We start from the raw sequence: 21,528 nt of genomic DNA on the forward strand, positions 1-21,528 counted from the left end.
GTAACTTTTCCAGCACAAAATGTGTTAGCCAGATTCTCAAGATTTTCTTAATTTCCCTAGATGTTCTGCAGCATGGCTATTTTTTCTGGGGTATGTTAAAAATAGTGTTCTATATATCCTCAAACAACAGTGATCTTGTTGAAGCTTCAAATTAATTCTTTGGAGAGTATCACTTATCCTTGTTTTGAGTCATACTCTCATTGCACAGTTTATGAGAACCAGCTTTCTGGAAGAAATAGTGAGATGTAAAAACTGTAATAGGTGGGATAGCTGAATAGCAGAAAACATTATTTCTAATAGACCTGTAGGGTAGGCAAGTCTAATGACACCTTTTTTTTTTTTTTTTTTTTTTCTCAATACATGTCTATTTTTAGACTTGAGCAACTTCCTTGTACCCATGAAATGACTTCAGGCGTAGTGTTGAAAAATGGCACGTGCCTTCCTGCCTTACACCCTAAATAAAATCTGTTTTCTTTTTAAGAGAACCTATAGACACCATAACTTATATGACTATATAAACTTGAGTGTTAGAACTACAATTCTTAAGGGAAATAACAGTTACATCTAATTTCTTACTGTATTTATTTATTTATTTATTTATTTAATAGTAAATATTTTGCTATTTCAAAGTGGCACTGCACAGCTTTAGCATCTTAAACAATCAACTAGAATATAAAACTATTGAATTATTGTAATGGTTTTGCTATCATAACCATAGAGTGGCTGAATCATAGTAGGTGTTGAGAGGTCACACTAGTAAGGACATTAAGTCTAAGTTAAACCATCAGGTTTCCCTGAATACACAGAAAACAACATAACACTGTAAGTTATGGACCTGAGCCTAAATTAATGTACTTACCTTTCTCTGATCTGCATGAGTTGGCTTTGCCACTGAAGCCAAGATACAGTGGGAGAAGCTGGCTTCTTGTCAGTCTCTCACCCACGTTGCTTCTCATCTCAGCACTGAAATTGTTCTCTCCAAATGGTCTGGCACCTCACAGAAGTGGGAACTGTGAAGTGAGGAACGACATATATTATCCATTTTACTATCAGAATATTTTTTTCCCGTTCTTCAGATTTTGAAGTCCCTAGCATGGCACAGGCTCAGTGCCTTTCATGGGTTTTCCTTTGTGTTTTGTGAATCTTTAGATGAATGGAAATATAAACAGGTCAATCAAGAACACGTGAAAGCAGGTAAATGATAAGAGTTTTCCCCACACAGATACAGTGGTCATGCTTATTCAAAGGTGCACCATCTGATAATTAGGGAGGAAATGGATTTTTAATTCTGACAATTACTGCTGTCTATTTTGAACTATTTTGAACTATTTTGAAACCAGTGTAACTCTGTTAAATCCAGTGTCTGAAGTCAAGTACTGTTAGAAGTTATTCATAGATGACTGAAGCCACACTTCGAAGTTGACGTTTTAAAAACACTGCTTGTATGTGGAACATGAGATGACTTCTTGGTGAGAATGGAAAAGCACACAGAAAGTGTAATATACATTCTCAAAAGCAGTGAAAATTAAAAAGCCACTTTCTGTAATGTAATTTTAAAATTTCAATTAAGCACAAAAACAGTGCTTTAAAACTTCATTTGGAGAACATTTTAACAGTTGATGTATGGAGATCCTCTACACTGAAACTACAGAAGTAACACTTTTGAAACAGAACACACTAACTGACACAGATATATCCTATGGCATTCAGTAGGTATAGGGAATAAACTAGTGAAAACTACCATGCACAGAGTCATGTTCTGCTATAGTTTTGCTTTGAAAGTCATTAGCATCAACAGCCATCAATGCCTTGCTTTTAAAGCTTCTACGTTACAATTACTTTTGCTGTATACCTGTAAGAAAGTCCTGGCCAATGTATATCCTTTCCTTCCAAGCTGTACCAGGGTTGTATTTAGAGTCTCTATTGAAGACCCAGCATCTAGACACTACACAAACAAAAAATCACTGTTTGGCCATATTTCTCTGAATATCTCACTGAGCTGTGAGGGTTTGTTTACAGAGTTGCTCAGCAGCTTTATTTTCCACTGACTGCAGTTGCTAGCTCCTTGGGTACTTAATTTACAAAAGAAGGAGCTATGAAAAAGAGAACGTGTAGACTATTTCAAGAGTAAACTGCTGTATATTTGGTACTATTTAGATCCATTCAGAATAGGTGTTTCAATTGATTTCTAAACATTTATCTTAGACAACTAAATGTATCTATTTAGAAGAAAAACACTCCCCTTTTAGGATTTTCAAAGCAGCTGAGGCAGTGGGGTGCCCAACACTCACTGACATATACTGGATTTTGCCAATCTAATTCCTCTAAACCTTACAGAAAATATCAGCTTTGTGTGCAGCTGTGGAAAATCTGAATTCATTACTAATACCCATGCCATCATCTTAACACATAATTAAAAAAATAAAGGCATGCCAAAATGCTACAAAATTTCTGTACAAAGGGGGAGCTCTGCATACAGGGATCTTGCACGGTTGGGAGTGAGGCAAGGAAAAAAATATTAATGTCTTAAGGAAGATGAGAATATTTTAACATCATCTGAACAAGATTTTGCCTCAGAATGAAATACAGAGAATTCTAACCAGTCTGATTTGGGGAAATGGGACTGTCATAGGACCTATTTTGTAATGATCACGTGAATGAACTTTTGCAACATTGCATTTGATTATCAGTCACGCTGCTAATTAATGTCAACAATCGCAGTGGTGCCAATAGATGAATTACTCATATGTGTCTAAAACTCTTGTCATTTATTTCTGCATTTCACTCTCATACCTTTCATTTTTACTGTAGTGTCAGCAAAAGGACAAAGAATTTCATCCTAGATGAAACAGAATAAAACTATATTAAATACATCGTAAAATGCTTTTCTTTCCCCTATCCTTTACATTTTCTTAAACTATAATGCTACAGACTCTTAAGAGTCTTCTGGCACCCTTAGAGATAAAAATTTCATATTAGAAGTGAAACTTAGAGTTTACTCAATTACTTTTTTCTGAAATAAAAAGCCAGAATTACTCAGTGTTCCACAAACATTTAAGGACATATAAGAGTGAACACCATCATAAATGTCACATTGGGAATAGGAAATACGAAATATGTGAGCATTTACAGGCAAACTTGAATATTTTGGATTTCACACTTTATGTCATGAATTGTCATTGGCTAGTTAATATTCATTTTAGCCTTCTTGAATTAACAAGATCTGCCCCAGTGCCAGTGCTGGAACTGTCTGGAAGTGAATGGGTAAGAGGCCCCAAATTACAATACTATTTACTCAAAATATTCCTGAATGCTTTTAAACTGTGAATCTTCATGGAAAACCTTCTGCTGTTGTTGAAAATAAGTGTGCAATAATCTTATTTTAGTGTCAGCTATATAGATAAAATAAAATGACTACAGTAAAGGAATGGTGACATACTTGGAAATATTTGTGAACCCAAAACTGTACAGCCCAGATTTATCAGACCTCAACAGAAATGCATTTAATCACATGTTTTGTAGGAGTAGTAGGCTTTGTATGTGAAGTCACTTAGAGACTAAAATTCATACCTACAAGAAAGCCTTCTATTTCCCAGACTTATGTTGTATCATCTAGAATCTTTTCTAGAGGAGCTTTTATTTAGAAATCTAGTTTGTGTGCTACTGAGTCATGAATTTACAACAAATATATGCTGTGTTTTCTAGCAACTAGACAAATCTTTTTTTGGCTAGTCTCATCCCATCCATTTCAGAAAAGATAAACAGAAAATATTCTGAATGCTAAGGCAGATAGCAAACTGAATCTGTTTTATGTAGTGGATTTGCAAGACTTGATCATACCGAGTTTCAATGCAGCTTATTTTCAACACTTCAAGGAAGAGCTGGCATCAAACAAATCATCTTCATGACATCCCTCTCATGGCAGCATGACAGCTCCTATGCGGATGAGGAAGGGACAGATCCCGGGCTTGTCTGCTCCTGGATGCCTGGATGTTTTGATAATGACAATTTGGGCATACCATGTTGTTCTTCCTCAAAGGAATTCAGACTGTAGGACAAAGAGCACAGAGGTCACTACTGCAGGTCTGTTGTTTAGTATAACTCCGGGTGTTTTTTAGATCACAATTAGGATGATTTTTAGACCATGGAAGACTGCCATGGGCAAGTTCTTGTGGGAACTCATGGTCTGTTTGTTGGTGTAAATTTAACTCATTAAACAAGATATGTCTGTTTATTTTGAGAAGATTTATGGTGAGAACTCTTCTGATACTGCTTTTTATTATGTTATTCTTTCTGTTCAAGGAATAGGAAGAGGTTATATATTCAAACTTGTTCTCAAAGTTGTTTCCTGAGCCAGCAATTCTTCTCATGTGGAAACTCTGCTACCCATCCAACCCAATAACTAACACATCCACGCAGAATGCAATGCCAACACAGAGCATCCTGCTTTTGTCCAGGGTTAACACTGCACAGTGTAAATTCACTGTTAACGTACTATTTTAATAGAAAGCATATACTTTTATAATCCATGATGTAACTCTGAAGACTGTAATACTAAAGATCATAGATAATTAATTTTTACCACAGACCATTTTTGCATAATTCTGAAACTGATCTGTAAAGACTAGTTACGTTTAGATAAAAAATAAAATTCTGCTTTGTAAAGGGAAGAATCAGATATCAAAACCCATCAATATTTCTAGTCAAAAGGCTAGGTGTTTTCTTCTATATTCTATATTTCTTCTATATATATTTCTTCCATGTAACTCCAGTCCTCCCTTGGGCTTGAGATCTCTGGACAGCCTGAGGTGACCACGGAGAAAATACAAGGAGCTATGACTAAGTCTCCATTTGGAACATTGTTTCATCCATGCCTAAGCTGGAATCTTCAGCCTTAACTGTGTGCCAGCCCACATCCATTACCACTTTAAAACTCATTTACTACAACAAAAATGCTGATAATTTGAAACTCAGTTCTCGATTCTCTCCTCCTGAATCCTGGTTGTTACACTGTATTTCTCCATAGGTCAGCTCGTCTGTGAGACCCAGCTCCAACACTGGCTTGTACCCAGTGCTATAGATCAGGTCTGGTCTTTGCTGTCCTCAGCTTTAATCATCTCATTAAACATGAGCTGGAGAGATTGGACCTAGTCAAGAGGTCCCTTCCTGATTTATCCATGTGGAAAGCTTTTCTACCCTGTGGAGTTACAGTTCTACAGCCCTCAACAAACCTGAACCCTAATTTCAACCCATCTGATATTCCTCTAATCTGAAATTCTTGGCAACTACAAGAACCTAATTAGGGTATTTCTGTTGGCACTAGATCTTCTTCTGTGAGGGTGAAACATATTTCAATTGTATGTAGTTCAAGCTCCTTAAACACTGCCAGCTAAAACATGAATTTGAACTTAACTGAACATCCTCTCTGGTCAGTGGACCTGGGTTTAAGTCCAACATTTTGACCCTGTGAAATAAATAAATAAAAAAAAAGAAGAACAAAAAAAAAACCCCAAACCAAAAAACTAGGCAAGCGGCTTCATATGGAGCTGCTGTTTACTGGCCCTCATACTCATTAAGCTTAACCTTAACACTAACATTAGCCTTAACTTTAATCACAGGCCAGCAACTGCTGCCACAACTGATAGAGCCCTATCAGTTGAAACAATGGTCCTGCTGCAACCTCTTGCCCTAGCCTGGAACTTTCTTTCACTTGTATTCTGCAGGCCCAGAGTTAGAACCAGACATGTAATTGTCTATTTCTAGATTATTTCTACAAAAATCTTAGTTTGTCATCTGTCATCTGAGTCCAAAACCTCAGCAAAGTCTCACCTGCATTCATTGCATGCTCAGCATCCTCATTCTTAATGCTTCATTAATGCAGCTTAATAAATTGACTCAAACCACAAGAGTTACTTGTTTTAAAGAATCTGCCTCTCAGACTCAAAATCATGAACAACCTAAGCAGAGATTTGCATTTATCTGACAATAGTTGCAATTTTTTTCAAATACAGGAATTCTGTGACACACTTTTGCTTCATATGTCCTTCCATGTCGGTCACCGTTATATCAGACTGCCTCTCTGCTACCATCTGTCACAGCAACAAATGGTAATGTAATATTGACATGGAAGGTTCATCCTCTACTACCATACCAACAACATCCACCTCTGATGCCATGGGCCAACAGAATAAAATAGGAGGCATTACTTTCAGAGCAACTCTTGTATTTCTGAGGAAAAATCTACTCTAAAAAAAATGGTCTGTTGTAACAAAGTTAAAGATACATACTTTCTTTAGGCCAGTGTAATACCTCCTGCTTTTAAAATCATGAAGGAAAGATGTTCTTTATCTGAGATCATAGTTTTTTTTTTCAAAAAACCTTCCATGAAGCACAGGCTCTCAGGAAAGATAATTTTCTACTTGTTCTTGTAGTAGTCTTCTGGCTACATCTGCTCAAGAAAACTGATTGTGCCCAGGAATGTGTTTGGGCCTTGAGGCCAAGTGGCCTGAGGTGGCCTACATCCATGCTAGACAACTGCTGGTAGCTTCCAAAACAAGAGTTTCCAGGGGTCTGCCCACAGGAAGCATCAACTCCAACAATTTAACTGCCAGAGCTCCAAAACGTGCCAGGAATAGACTGGGTACAGTATTTTTTGGAGAAGGTTGAACTCGTGCCAGGTGAAGGTCTGTTTACTAGCACAGACACTCACACCCCAGTGCTGGGAGTGTTCCCAGGCATGCTTGCATTTACTAGTAAAGACAACAGCATTTCAAGGGGGCCCACATATTAGGGACTTGCTTAGTGTGTTTATGACCAGTGTTTCACATACTTCTTCTCTAAGTGGTGCTCTGAAATCTCTGCGGGAGTAATTACCTGATAGAACTGTTCTGAATTTTTTCGTGACATGAGAAAGAGGGGATACATGTGGGGTGCTCGGGCTGTTTAATAATGCCACTTTGCAGGAAACATGTTGCAGGTAAGACACACAATGGGCACATTAGATAATCACAAAAAAGAAAAGCAGCCCATAACTAGCGTGAATTCTAAACAGAACAAAATCTAAACAGAATATTTTAGAGGGTTCCTTTATCCCACTGAATTCCAACACATTACACATGTTTTCCTTTGAGTTTTGGCACTGGAAAGAAGTACAAAACTGCCTTCTAATTCCTGAAACATGAGGAATACATATGTCCTCTGCAACATGTTATTTCAGGTCTGCTATTCAACTCCTCAAGCAATCCATGTCATTCTGACATCTTCCCACTTCATGACAAGAATGTAGCATCTTACCTCAGGGAAACTGTTTTGTTCAAGGGGCTTTGCAAGGTATAACACAACCTAAGTGCAGCACAGCATCTTTCAGTGTTTGCCTTGACTTCTGTTCAAAAGTAGAAACCCTCCAGGAAAGCACTTTGTAAAATACCTCCATTGTGCATCCCTCAGTATCTTCTAAAAGCTATGAAAGCTTTCACAGTGAGTAAAGACATAAATATGCATGTATATTCTTTGTATCTGAGTGTGGGATGTATGGGAAACATTGAGGAAGGAACAAGATTTGCACATTAGACTGTCACACTCAGTAACAACAACAAAAACACTTTCTACCTGCAGCCTGGTCAGTTTGAATCCTCTGCTAAATGTGATCGCTGGAATGAATGGCTACTTTTTGAAAAACACAGGCTGTAACAGAGCTGGCTGCCATTCAATTGTAGATAATGGTTTCAGAAGGAGTAAAAAGCACAATGAGGCCATGCGAGGCCAGGAAGAGGAGAGGAGGAAAAGTCTGGATTAGAGACTTCCTGTATGAAAAACATCTGCACTGGAGCAGGAGATGCTGCACTCCTGCTGTATACGCTTAGATCTATCTGCAGATATTACACATCCCATCCAGCACTCACTGCTCACCCGGCCTGCCCAGGTATGCTGCTTTGGTAATCTAGGGATATGAAAGCATGTTCAGAAACACGCTCCTCCTTTTCCCAAAGACAGCGATCCTATTCAATGGAGCATACTCAAAATATTAAAAAATACGTATTTTTTTCTTGTCAGTTCAAATTTGTGTTCCCTTGAAAATAAAATACTTTAAATTATTCACTTTATATTTCACTCAAAATGGTTGTATGCATGAGACATAAGGGCCTGTGTTTGCACTGAAAAACCGAGTAGGAATTATTTTGTCTTCAAAATGCATTCTGTCAGTTCTGGAGGTAATTTTTAAGAACATGTTGCATAGATTTATTGCACCTGAAGTGAATCAGCAGGAGTCAACTCATCTAATTAAGAAGAAACATCAACAACAACAGCCATAGGAACAAAATGACATAAAAATCAGTATTTTTTCAGATTTCTGTTAAGAAACTGTTTTAAAAGATGATGGCCCTTATGTTTTCTGTTTCACAGACAACAGACTTCTTTAGTGAGTGTACCTGGGAGGATCACCCTGAAAATCCAAGTGGTAATACATTATACCTCATCCTGCTGACATCCTTCAGGGCTCCTACCTCCTTAGGCTGTCTTTAGTATTTATCCTAAATTAATTCTCACCAACACACTCTCCCTCTTTAACACCAGCATTCTGTACGCTGGCTACCAGAGTTAACAGAAACAGAAGGTAATTCATTCAAAGCTTTGCAGCACATGATTTCCAAAAGAATATTTCCCACTTACATAATGAATGATCAACAGGACTGGCAAGACACTTCTATGGTTTAGGAATTACGTTAGGAAAAATATGACTCAGAAAGGCTTATGGTAATAAAGTTACAGGAACAGAGGCATAGAAGGAGATACAGAATGTCAGGAGAAACCTGTTCTGTGGCTGGCTACGATACCTCAGCATTGTGAAATTTCCACCATGTATGCAGTTCCAGTATTTATTGTTAAAAAAAAAAAAAAAAAGAAAGAAATCATAAAAGAATCACAACAATGTCGCAGTAACTGGAAGAATATCTTACAGGATACTAATGGAGATCAAGTGGTTTGGCTTGCCCAAAATATGGTGATCTGTTTGCTCTGCAAGAAAGTTGCAAAGCATTCTTAGTTTATTGGTTACAGTGATTGTTCAGGGACAAAGAATCAAAGTGGAATAAGAATCAGTAATTGCTCAGTTATAAGAATTAGCAATTATAACTTCTTTCATGTTATGAGAGATGGTCAGGTCCTTGGAGACTTTCCAGAAAGACTCAATGTCCCTTCTGAAATACTAGCACAAAACATGGGCTTGACACACTTAAACCAGTTTGCAAGCCAGAATTATCCTATTATTCATTTCCAACTTTGTGTGTAGACAGTGAATCTTGTGTCAACAGCAAGAGACAATCTGTCCAACAGATGGGCTGTGAGCCTGAAGGAACACTGCACATGTATGGATAGGATCACACCATAAAGGACAGGTATCGGCTGTTGCTACTCAGCTCTTCCTTCGTCATAAGAGATGTGGTAAAGAACAGATGCTCATTGGCAGGAGTGATATCAGCTGGTGAGAGGGAGCTGAGGAAAGGCTGTAAACAAGACGCTTTTCCAAAGCCACAAGATCCCTTTGGAAGAAGAGAGGTTTCTCCTCCGCATGTAAGACATCAGAGCTTCTCCTCTCCTCTTCGCTTTGCATGGAAGTGAGGCAGGAGCTTGTTTCAAGCCAGCTCCTTCTGGCCTCGCGTGACCCTAATGGAGAAGATGACAACAAGGAGCCTCACTTACTAGACAGCTTGCCAGTGGGTGCAGTCATTGAGAAATTCCATGTCAGACTCTGTGCCTTGACTGTCTGCCAGTGATCCGGCATGCCTGAACACTGGTTCAGACACGTATATGGCTGAGTGACTTCAGTGTGCCACGAATAAGATTGATGCAGCAAGCACTGCTGTAGCTCTGCATATCCAATTTAATTTGCATAGAACAAACACTCTTCCACAAACACTACTGGATTCTTTCTAGCTGAGATAAAGTATTTATATAAGCTTTATTGCTCTGGCATAATGCATCTACTAAAATCTATATTCTCTTTTTAATATTATATCTGATTTTTAAAAATTATGCAACTTCTCCTTACTAAAAAGGATAATTAAATCTATAATTAATTTCTACTGTAAATCTTTATTTCCAGTTGCCATTTTGGGTCCACTATTCCACAAGACTGATACATGTGCTTTCAGGCTGGAAGCAATTTTATTTATATGGCATGAATTGTTGTTCTGAATCATAAAATCCTATGAGGAAACCTCAATTTCTGCTATAATTGTTTCCACTTTAAAAAACAGGTCATTTCCAATATATAAACATCCACACTGACATCAGTATTGCCTTGTAGGATGAAATAATACCTTCTGTGTTTGGTAAGAGAAAACAGTTCAATTTAAAATAAAAGAACATCATAGTCCCCAAATTCATCTCCTTAGGAAGACACAGTAACAAATAAGGGAAGCACAACATGACACACAATTTTTGATTTAACAAGAACCAATACACATTAGTTTGTATCAGAGATCTTAAAAACCTTTCTTTATGTTCTTTAGTACAGTTACATTACTTATACAGATCTAGGGACTTTTGATTACTCAACCCTGTACAGTAATGGTAAGTCTTGTCCTAAAAATAGCAGGAGTAGACACAATAGCATCAGAGAACTGCACTGCAAGTCAGAAAGACTTTTTTCCTTGCTCTGTAGCTCCTCCATAGGCAGTAAGTGTAACTGTATGGTTAGGTTTCCACTCCTGATAGCTTCACATTTGCAATCAAAAAGAGACAGAATGTTCTTGTTTTGAATGGAAGCCTTCAGTGGAATTGTCAGTGGCTGGCGGACAGCAGCAGGAGGAAGATCTCTCCTCGCTCAATATCCATCTGTAAATTGTGCTATTCATTACAGTTGCAGCTTGGGAGAGGGGAGGTCAGGACTGAAGATGATTCGGATGTAGAACTAAAACAATACATTGTGCAATCTGCTCTCAGCTCTTTAAGAAACGATGTTCTAAAAATTGAGAATTGTGATGATAAAATTCCCGCAGAGATCATTTGTTACAATTTATCATACCTAATCAGCCATTCCAATGCACTGCTGTCTTGCTACCTGAAAACAATACAGGTCTTGAAAAGGAGGCATCATAAGTAATGAATGTCTGGGCACGCAAAAAATGCTTTGTAGCAGAAGTCTCCTGACCATGCTGGTAAAGAGCATATAAATCATCAGAAAGAGGCTATAGTGCTACCAATCAGTCTATTTACGATTAGATCACTTAAACTTGTCCTTAGACAAGAGCAGAGAACGAATGGGGCTCCAAGCATACAGTCAGTGCTTTCCATCTAATGCACCTTGGGAAAGTGATCTCAGCCTTCTTACAGAAAATGTTTCAATGAAGGAAAGCAATGGGCTCTCCCTGTGTGAAGAAGAGCAGACATAACTAGTAAGAGAAAGCAAATGCAACAAATCAGTAAGATGTCAACGTAACCTTTGGAAGGAGAAACAATGTGACAGAACAAATTAATCTGAGTGAAGAGATCTGGTGCATTTTCATTCTCGGCAGGGGGCAGCTCAAGATAAAAGCATCCCTGACTCGACAGTAACTTTGATAGGCAGCAAACCTCTGCACAGGAGTTACACAGCCTGGCCAAAGTACATGGCCCACCTGAAGCACAGCATGAGGCTCACGGCTACTCTGTCCAACAGCAGTGCGCTCTGAGCCTCCCAGCTTAGCTCAGAGCTGCACAGCTGAACTTGCAGTGCTATGCCTGAGCTCTGCTTTTGGCAGCCTGAGGACTAAGCTGTACTTCATCCTCCTGCACTTCATTGGCTACACTTTAGCTGGAGCTGTGTCCTAAGCCTATGCAGGCCTCTGAAAACCCTTTCAGTGCCAATGTGCTCAGCATTTAAGGAACTGGATGGGTCTGTGTAGCATGAATGTCTTTATACTTGGTGCGTTTAGAAATGCTATTCAACATTCCTCTTGGTTGAGGTGGGATTGAAGCCCTGTTTTCACAAGAAGCCTTGCTGGCTTTAAATGCAGAACTGGGCTGCTTTGGACATCACTGCCTCACCTTCCTATTTAACAGGCAGAGCACACCCAGCCTGCCTGGCTGAAAAATGTGTAATATTTCTACAGAAGAGGTAGAAGTTAGTGTGTCCATTGCAGTGAATACCAGTAACATACAGTAGGCTGGCAGTGCCTGGGTAGCACAGCCCCCAGTGAAAGACCTGGTTGTTGTGTAATACTTTCAGTAGTTCTGAAAGAAGAAAATGTACCTTAGCTGTGTTCCACTTTTTCCTTTCTTTTCTCAAGAAAACATTTTTCTTTTCAAATAACCTCTAGAATTGTGACACACCTGTGTGACAGGGAATGTTAGTACTCATGTCCTCTGTAGACTGCTGGAGAGAAAGATACTGCTAAGTCCAGAACAAGGTCCTGCTTGCAGAACAATAAGTTATTTTGCACATACTGAGCTTTTCTCATGCTGATACAGTTGGATTGCCTTAGTTATTTAATAAGATAAAGATGAGTTGGAATGAAAATGTCTGTTGGGATTTCTGGTTTCCAGGAAGTGTCAACCCTGCTCACTCTTTAAAACTGCAAAGAAGAAGAATGACACTCCTGCTCCCTATTAGGATCTGCCTCACTCAAGATGTGCCAAGATTTTCTAATAGCACTCCACCTCTTTAGCTTGGGTTAGTTGAGGCTCCACAGTAGTGTTTCGTGCTCATCTATCTTGTCAGGTAGTCTAAGCTATGTTTTAACATTGGGGAGGAGACAGGTATATTGCTTAGGTTTTTGAGATATTCCAAACCGTAGGAGGTAAGAGTGCATGCTGCAAGAGCAGCTGCAGAACATAAAAAAATGTGATCTCTCTTCACTTGAAGTTGCAGAAGCACATCATGGCTGCCCATACAGCAGAGTGTACTGCATGCAGACCTCCCCAGAAGCAGATGGAGGGACACAGGTCACCTTTCCTGCCCTGTGGCCATCTTCAACTCATTTCCTATTGTTATCAGAGGACAGGCTTAACAACTAAACAGCATATTTCAGCTACAAAGTATAGGTCTGGTTGTCTATGGGTCACATTGATTAAACACTATTAATTGTTGAATTCAAGTTCTCCATACAATAAGGACTGAGAAATATGCAGGTATGACTGTTATTTTTCTCTTAAACATTGGAAGTCACCATTTTTATTGTTTAAGTTAAAGGGAAGATTCTTTAGAATCAGATTTCCACTTCAGCAGAACAGACATAGGCAAAAATATGGGAGCATGCAAATCTTCTGTGAGATATGTTTCTTGGTGCTGGGCTATACATAAAATGATCCTTAGTGTTAATGTGCAGGTTGAACTAGCAGGCAAGGACCAGCCATCATTCTAGTTCTCATTGTTGTGTTGTTTTGCTGGCTATCTAGATACTACACTGATCAGATTGTTTGAGATGTGCAGCGTGTGCTTAAAGAATTTAATCATGTGACCAAATTTGTCGTTTCTGTCTCATGGGCTAAAGTTGAAAACAGTTTATTATTGAAAACATTCACTATTCTACCACTCAGGCAATTCCAGAAAGTCCTTCAGAATAAAATATTTCTTTCTAAATTGATAGATATAATATCTTCTTTTCTCATATGCTTCTTCCAATGAGGAGAATGCCTCTGAATTAATAATACATTGAAGTATTGTTATTTAAATATGCAGAATAGACCTATTCTAGTTCTAGTTCACTGATTTATGTAAAGACATCTACAGTTTAATATACATATATCAAAAATAACAACAACACCAACCCCCCCCACCCAAAAAAAAAACCACCAGCCAAACAAACAAACAAAAAAAGCACCTTCACGAAGTTATGAGTGAATGAGTAATCAGAATGTCAAGCAATTAAAGATCCTGCACCAGTGATTTAAACATTGTTATGCAGTCATAACATAGCTAACTGTTGCTGTCACCATTTGTGTGTTCACCATCTGCATTCCCCACATTTCTTTTTGTTTTTTCATTTGTTATTTACCTGATAGTTTTTCCCCTGGGAAAATCTCTTTTATTATACTAATCTGTGACTGGTTGCCTTAGTCCAGTGGAGATATGCGGAGCAATGCTCTGATATTTTCCTTTTTGCAGAGAGGGAAGCAACCAAGCATACACAAATAGGAAGTGTGTACTCATTTTTTTTCTTTCCTTCTTTTGGCCAGTTTAATTTTATTTGTATGTATGTGTAAGACAACAGGATGACAGTCCCGGAGCTTGGAGCTCTTGACTACAGCAGTTCTTGGAAAATAAATCTCAAAAAGCAAGGATAGCTCGATCCTTCATAAGAAATTTTAGAATGAGGAAATAAATTAAGAACTACGGAAAAAATGCATCATACTTGTTTTCTACGATAATGGAAACGAATATTTGAATGTATGCTTGTTCCACATATAATTCCAAAACCTTTGTACAAGGAATGACAACAAGTCTGTGCCACATCATTCAAGGAATATCCACAGCTACTAATTACTTCAGCTAAAAATAAGTGCTCCTTGACTTTGCTTTTAAGGAGTGCTGGGAAATACACTTTAGCCATGAATCACTAAAGGCATATACTGTGAATTAATTTAATTCAGTAAGAAATAATTAATAATATATGCCTTCAAAATTTTTTCTCTTGATTTAGAAGGTGAAGTAATTAAGTAATATCTAGATGTTTTTCTGTAATTAACCAAGGTAATTCTCTCTGAAAGGTTCATACAAGGATTCCTTGTGGATATAGAATTCTACCTGATGGTCCTTTGATGGAGATAACCTGGTTAATATGCAGAAAAACATATTTTGGGAAAGTGGGCAGCAGACTTGAAATGTATAGTAAGTACCACTTATTTTTCATTTAAAATAGTAGTTAATTAATTCAGTTATCATTTTTCTTTTTACTTTTTTAAGCACGTACTACTCTTCTGAATTAGTGTTTTTAAAATAGTGCCTTGGCAGAACATAACAAAAGCCTCCTTTCCCCTTACTGCTCACTTTTTTACCCTCCACCCTTTTAATTATTTATTTTTTCTAAAATGTTATTATCTTTTAAATAGCAAGGCTAAGGACCCCCTCCTAAGCTTTTCTCTCCTCACCCATTTCCTTATATTATGACTTACCCTGATGAAAAGCAATCTCATTACTGACACCTCAGCATATATCTCCAATATCCCTACAGCAGCCACCGTACATAACCTCCTATGGATTATCTTTGTTGGACCTGTATCGACCTAATACATAGCACTGAGAAACAATCATCTTGCCTTTTACTGTACGGTCACATCTCTACCAGTCAAAACAGAGAGCTCCCAGGCTGCTGGGGCGTAAGTGATTGTGCCTCTCAGAAGTAATCTGCTCACTAAAAGCAATCCAGACTGAAAAGTATTTTTTTTCCTTTGTTTGCGTGACTAAAATGTCCACATGAACTGGAAGCTTCTGTGCTATATATAGTTTGTGAAGGTACTAAACCACATGCGTGGTCTTATATCCAAAAAAACCAAACCAAACCAAACCAAACTAGAACAAGTCTCTGCATTGCCTGTTTATATCCTGTTGGATGGCTTTGGTTGACTGTGCCTTGGCTGCCAACGTTTATTCTCTTTTACAGCACGAACTGTAGGGAAATTAGTCCCTGTGTATCTATATGATTTGCCATGTAATCATATAGAATTAATGTATTTTAGTATTTATTTTCTTACTCAAAATATAAATGTATCACATCTTAGTAGGCAGAGTTAAGTGTTTTTTGCCAACTTGCTGTTTCCTATAAGGCCTGCCAAAATGAAGACAAGTAAATGAAAACAGTCACAATAAAACAGATCAAATGTTCCTTTTCCTGTGCAGAGGGCTATCATGCTGTCAGAAGCTCACATCAGTGCAAAGCAAGAAGTGCTTGGCCTAGCCAGAAAGGGTTGGAAAGCACATGCATGTGAAGGCCAAAGGGCCTTATCTGATGAGCTGCTCTGATTGTCCAAGAATAATTATTTATTTCACAAAGATAAATAAAATTATCCATAAAAAATAAAACTGAAGGCTCACATTAACACAGATGACAGAGCAGGGGGGGAAGATCTCTAAGATCTATTAATTCTGGGAGGAAATTATGGGTTGGAGAAAACAATTATCTACTGCTAGGGAACTCTGTGAAACAGTGTTTTACTGTGGTAGAAGAGCAAATGACTGCTCAAATGTTCCCATTTCTGTAAGAACTTCATATAGGAAGAACAGTTCTCATGTAAGCCAGAGCTCACAGACTGAAACTGTTAATTCCTTAATGTGTGCACAGTCCTCAGAATTTATAGCACTGAGCTGTAAACAGGCAGTAGCTCTGTCACTATTAGCTTACGTATCTGACTGACTCACTCTCATTAGCAAAGAATTATATCTTAATTAAATTCATGTTCATTAGCAACTGGAGGTTGTCTGCAGAAATTAAAATTGCAGTGAAACTTCAGAGAGGAAACTGAATGATTTAACCAAATGCACTTAAATGGTCTAGAAACAGACAGTTAGGTACCTCACTGATTACAGCATTACCAATTAAAGCGTGATGCAGATAGGACCACTACAGATTGATAGCAGAGAGCAGAATGAAGCAGTATGTTCTATCTATTAGACAATTGAATAGCAAAATGCACTTGGTGAAGTGACCATCGGTAGCTGGGATGGGTGCTCCTGTGGAAAGTGATCATACCCCTGGATGCAGCCTCGGAGGTTCCACCTCTAGGAATGCTGGGAGTTTATTTTGTCAGAGGAACAGGGTAGAAAGCAGCACATTACCAAATAGAAAATCCAAAACCGATCAGCAACCGGCACAGCGCACATATCCATCACCTATGATTAGTGGAAATTAAGGAGAAGACTCCCACCCCAAGCACTTGTCTGCCGTCTGTCCACAGCTCCTATCTTTGTGTCTAGTGGATAACTTGGCCATTGCTCCTGGCATAGAACTGTTTGCTGGATGCTTTTACACCTACCTGCATGAGGTCGTGTTGGCTGAGTTAAACAAAGAAGCTCAGGATGGCGAAACTGGTCTTCCAGGTGAATATCTCATCTTGGGAAACAAATTCCCAGGTCCAGGATCAGTTCAGTCATACAATGAAGGATGAAATATGGATTGGTCCATAGTCATCTTCTTGGACACCTGATATGAGAAGAGTTTCCATGAAGGAGTCAATGATCATGCAGAATTGCAATGTCCCATCCAAGTCTCTGAGCGAAACATTACTCCCATGAATACTGGATTACATTTTCAAGGAGTAGCTTTGTCTTGCGAGATGTTGAAGAGCTCAGATGTAACATTGCATTACCAAAGAGGCTCTGGAACAGGATTTGAAACTGTTGCTAAACATTGACAGCAGCAAATCTGTACCCTATGGTCATAACTGAAAAGTAGCATATAGAACAAACTCAGGATCAGTGTTATTACCAACCCATTCCATAGGAACTCAGAAGTGGGAGAGATGGCACATGAGGCTGAACTGTCCTTTAAAAGCATTGGTTCAAGCAGAAAATCATGCACACGTTTTGTAGGTGAAAGCAGATCAACAAGCACAGAGAGATTAAATGTGCACTGCTGAAAGCCAGAAAATTCAGTTGCCCAATTAGGTGATGAATAAACCCACGCCATTTCTGCGGTGAGCGGGGCAGACATATGGCACTACCTGGGGTCCATGGTCCATTTCTCATGCTGGCCAAAGTAAACATCTACATGGAGCCTCCAATGTGCACCTTGGAGGAAGTGAGCTTTTATAACTTTTTTTATTATTATTTGTAATCCCCAAAGTGCAATAACTGTCACATGCAACAGAGAGTTAGAAGCAGCATAAGCACAATTTCCTATAAATACGCCAGCTATTGTTTTTTTTTTTTTTTCTTTTATAATTATTCATTTGTGTTGGTACAAATTATCAGGGGAAGTAGATTACTTTGTTACACGTTATTTATTACATATTCAGCATTCACACTATGCTCACTAATGCAGTCAGCTAAGCCCATGTTCACCAGTTCCAGGAAAGAAAAATCCCTGGGGTCAGCTAGTAATTCTGGTTATAAAAACAGTGCCTTTCCAGATCTCCTTCTTTCCTAAAGCTTTGGACTAGAGATAAGCCATGGAAGATGTCCTGTAAGCTGGGTCATCTCAGGCCACAGATGGGTCCACAGATCCATCTTCCATGGCATATAGATACCTCTTTCTCTTTTAAAGTTTTTTATTATTATTATCATTATTATTTTGTTTTTATTTTGCTGCCGATCTGTGATGAATTCAGTCTGAAATAAGGGAGGAAAAAATGACCTCACTGCGGTGTTTGAGCAGGGCCCAGAAGTGCACTGGATAAACCTACCAGCCTGCATCTCATTTGTCTGTTGAATCTTTGAGTGGAAAACTTGTTTGTGGAGTGGCCCTTAAGCACGTTTGTATTCATCAGTGTTTTGTTGTGTGATTTAATCACAATTAATGCACAGGATTAGTGAAATGTTATTTTTCATGACCAAAATCAAACAAATCCTGATATCTCACCATACCACGTGACAGAAGCAATGACAGGATTATCCATTTTATATCTTCATAGTTCAATTTTCAATTGTTCAATTTTCTTTATTTTTTTTCTTTTAACAAAGCAACAAACAGAACAGGAATGTGCATTTTTTCATGACTAGAAGATGCAGATTTTCTCATTGCTAGTGAAATCCCATATACAAAAGCAAGGTTGGCTAAAGGAGATCGTGATTTAGAGGCTTGAGTTAGGAGCCAAAACTCCTCTCAGCTTTAGCACAGGATTTAAACAAAAGAGGGATCTAATTAGCTCATACTGCACTGAGTTACTTAGATTTTGTAAACAATAATAATTATGTCCCAGGTGGCAGGGTTTTTAAGTAAAAGGATAAAATGGAATTATTCAGCTTATTGTCAAATATATTTAAACAATAATATTTTGTCTCTATCAAATATAATGCATTTCCTTAAAATTTGAAATAAGCAAAGAATAAAAATGAGTGTACTGAGAAGAAAAGGAAGGGATTCTCTGTGCTTTGGGATTTTCTGTTAAGAGGGATCCATACATATCCTGAGCTTCCAACAAAAGCATTTGCTAGAAGGCTGTCTGCAGCAAACTGTGGCTTTTAGCGACATTTTAGTGGTAGCTGCAATATATGCAGGACTCCGGTGATGAGGACTTTCTACCTATCATGAGATGTTGCCTTTGGTACTGGCAACCCCATTTAGCAAAGAATTGTATTTCCCTCTGCCAGGTCTGGCCTTCTATGCACCAAGGAGAAATAGGGGGTTTATTTGTTGAAATGCTTCCTCATTTCCCAAAGGAGCTGACCCTCTTCCACGAGGCTGAAATGCTTAGGGAGGATCTCTACCAAGAGAAACTGGATGTTTATGCGGATCTATTCATAAGAAGGCTCACTGGCCATAGAAGTGTTTTAGATTTACTTCATTTGCCAACTTTCTATAAAAATTCCAAAGATCTGGAACTAAATGGTCTGCACTCAATACAAGCTGTTAATGTATTCAAGCACTGTTGGATGCTGAAGTGTGAAATCACAGCTTTGTTTAATAATGAAGTCTTTCACAAATTGGGCACCATATTTTTTACCAAGCTGTTGTTGATAGTAATAATTGCTATTGTGAATGTATTCAGCCTCATTTAAAACCCTTCCTTTCATCAATCTTTTTGTTTTCATCAAACTTACTAGTCCAGAAAAATCTTTTCCTCAAACTGCTCACGTAGTTTAATAAAGTTAATTAAATTGTAATTAAAGGTACAGGTTGAGGGTGCTGGAACCACTAAGTTCAGCACAAGGATACAATCCCCAGTTCCTTTTTGTTTACAGAGGTTTGACTTAGAAAAGAGAAACAGACATTTTAAAATCCTTCACTCACATGAGCAGAATGCATGCAAGTGACCAGTCCTTTGACTTACTCTGATCTTTGATGGAAAAACCGCCAACTCAGACAATGAGTTTCCAAATGACCCCTCAGCCAAAAATGTTTGCCTCTATCCTCCAAATGATGTTGAGGCAAATTGTGCCAGTAATACAGATTTGGACTAAGCATCAGACAAAGCTGTAAGTGAGAACTGTTCACAACATGGAAGACAATAAACCCTGATATATTTCACAAATAGGAACATATATGTTTGAAAACATTTCTGTTCCATTAACTGAGAAAGGAAATAAAATGAGCTGAACAGCTATTTTGGCTTATGAAATGAGAAAAACAAAGCATAGGAAAGAAAATCAGCCTTCAAACAAAATGTGATTAAAGAATAAGACACAAAGCCAGGCTGTCAGTAAAGCACTGCAGAACTTAAACAGCTTTTTGAATTACAGACTGGGAGTGATACGTGTGTCTTTTGAAACACATACATCAGGTCTGTGTAGGCTCTAGAGATGGCCATGTCAGCTAACGTTAGTTAGAAGTGTTCAAAACATATGTCCTGTGAGTATTTTCCAGAAGAAAGTATAGTTGAAGGGAAAATAGAAAAAATGAACAAAGTAAAGAGGCTGGCCAAGAAACAAAATGAAGGATGCTTATCACGGACTCTTCTTGATCGTTTTCCTGAAAAAACAAACAAAAAACCCTAGCCATAGGACTACAAATTGTAAGTACACAATTTTGAATACTCTTATCTGCCTATTTTTGAGACATGACAGTCTTGAGTACCTATGGAAATGATTGAATATATTTGTGGCTAGCATTCTTCAGACACATTAGAAATTTTCTGGAGAATTTCTAGATCTTTGTGTCTGGAACAGTGTCAGTACACTATTTAGGCTTTCCATCAGCAGAGAGATGCTGCAACAGGCAATCTGCAGTACAAGCAATTATAATCATTGAACAATATGAATTTGAAAATGGATTTCTTGCTTCACTTTTGCCAGATGAGAGCTAGTGGCTATCCTCACAAAGCTGCCTGGTCTTCATTTGAAACAGAACTAATCAGAAATGCTGACAGCCAGGTGGCATTTAGCTTTGTGATCTGAAGATGCGTGCTTTATTTCTGGTATTGAAGATGGGGACTCACCAACAAATATGGCAAGTTGCTGCTGCTCCTCAGCCATGCAAACCTCATTGCACCTGCTGGAACCATCTGAGAGCCCACATTCTGTTCTCTGTCTTTCTTTCATGTCTTCCAAAGCTCTGAAATAGGAGATTCTCTACATCCTGCCTTGTAGATGTTACTCTACAAGGCAGATCCATCCTTGCAGATGTTACTCTACTCCAGCCTGACCCTTAGCCTGTCCTTCCTGCAGCCCCACCTCAGCTGCACTGCTTTTGTCTTTCATCTGTCAGACAGGATTCCAGCTCCATCACACACTCATAGTGCCATGTAGCCTAGAAAATAAACTGTGCTAACTTTACGGCCGCAAGACATATCTTTCTGCCAAAGGATGGAAGACCTTAGTTAAAAATCCAGACATATTACAGGGGTTTCCAGTACAAATGTCAAAGTTACGGCACAGAACACTATAGTAACACAAATACTGTCTTTTCCAAGACTTTTTTAAGATCTTAGTTTTTAGTACTCTCAGACAGTCACCCA

General features: G+C 38.4%; 1 protein-coding gene across 3 annotated transcripts in view; it reads right to left on the reverse strand.

Moving 5' to 3' along the window:
• Positions 1-859: 859 nt before the first annotated feature.
• GULP1 (GULP PTB domain containing engulfment adaptor 1) overlaps positions 860-21,528 on the reverse strand; it is a 161,780-nt gene continuing 141,111 nt past the window's right edge. For all 3 annotated transcript variants that reach the window (XR_006939882.1, XR_005861577.2, XR_005861578.2), the window contains 3 exons: positions 16,951-17,117; positions 3,841-4,048; positions 860-1,010 (listed from right to left, as the gene is read on the reverse strand). The gene's annotated coding sequence lies outside the window, so the exon portion shown is untranslated. The remainder of the gene's footprint in view (positions 1,011-3,840; positions 4,049-16,950; positions 17,118-21,528) is intronic.

Source organism: Gallus gallus, chromosome 7, assembly GCF_016699485.2.
Source record: "Gallus gallus isolate bGalGal1 chromosome 7, bGalGal1.mat.broiler.GRCg7b, whole genome shotgun sequence".
In the NCBI taxonomy this organism is placed as follows: domain Eukaryota; kingdom Metazoa; phylum Chordata; class Aves; order Galliformes; family Phasianidae; genus Gallus; species Gallus gallus.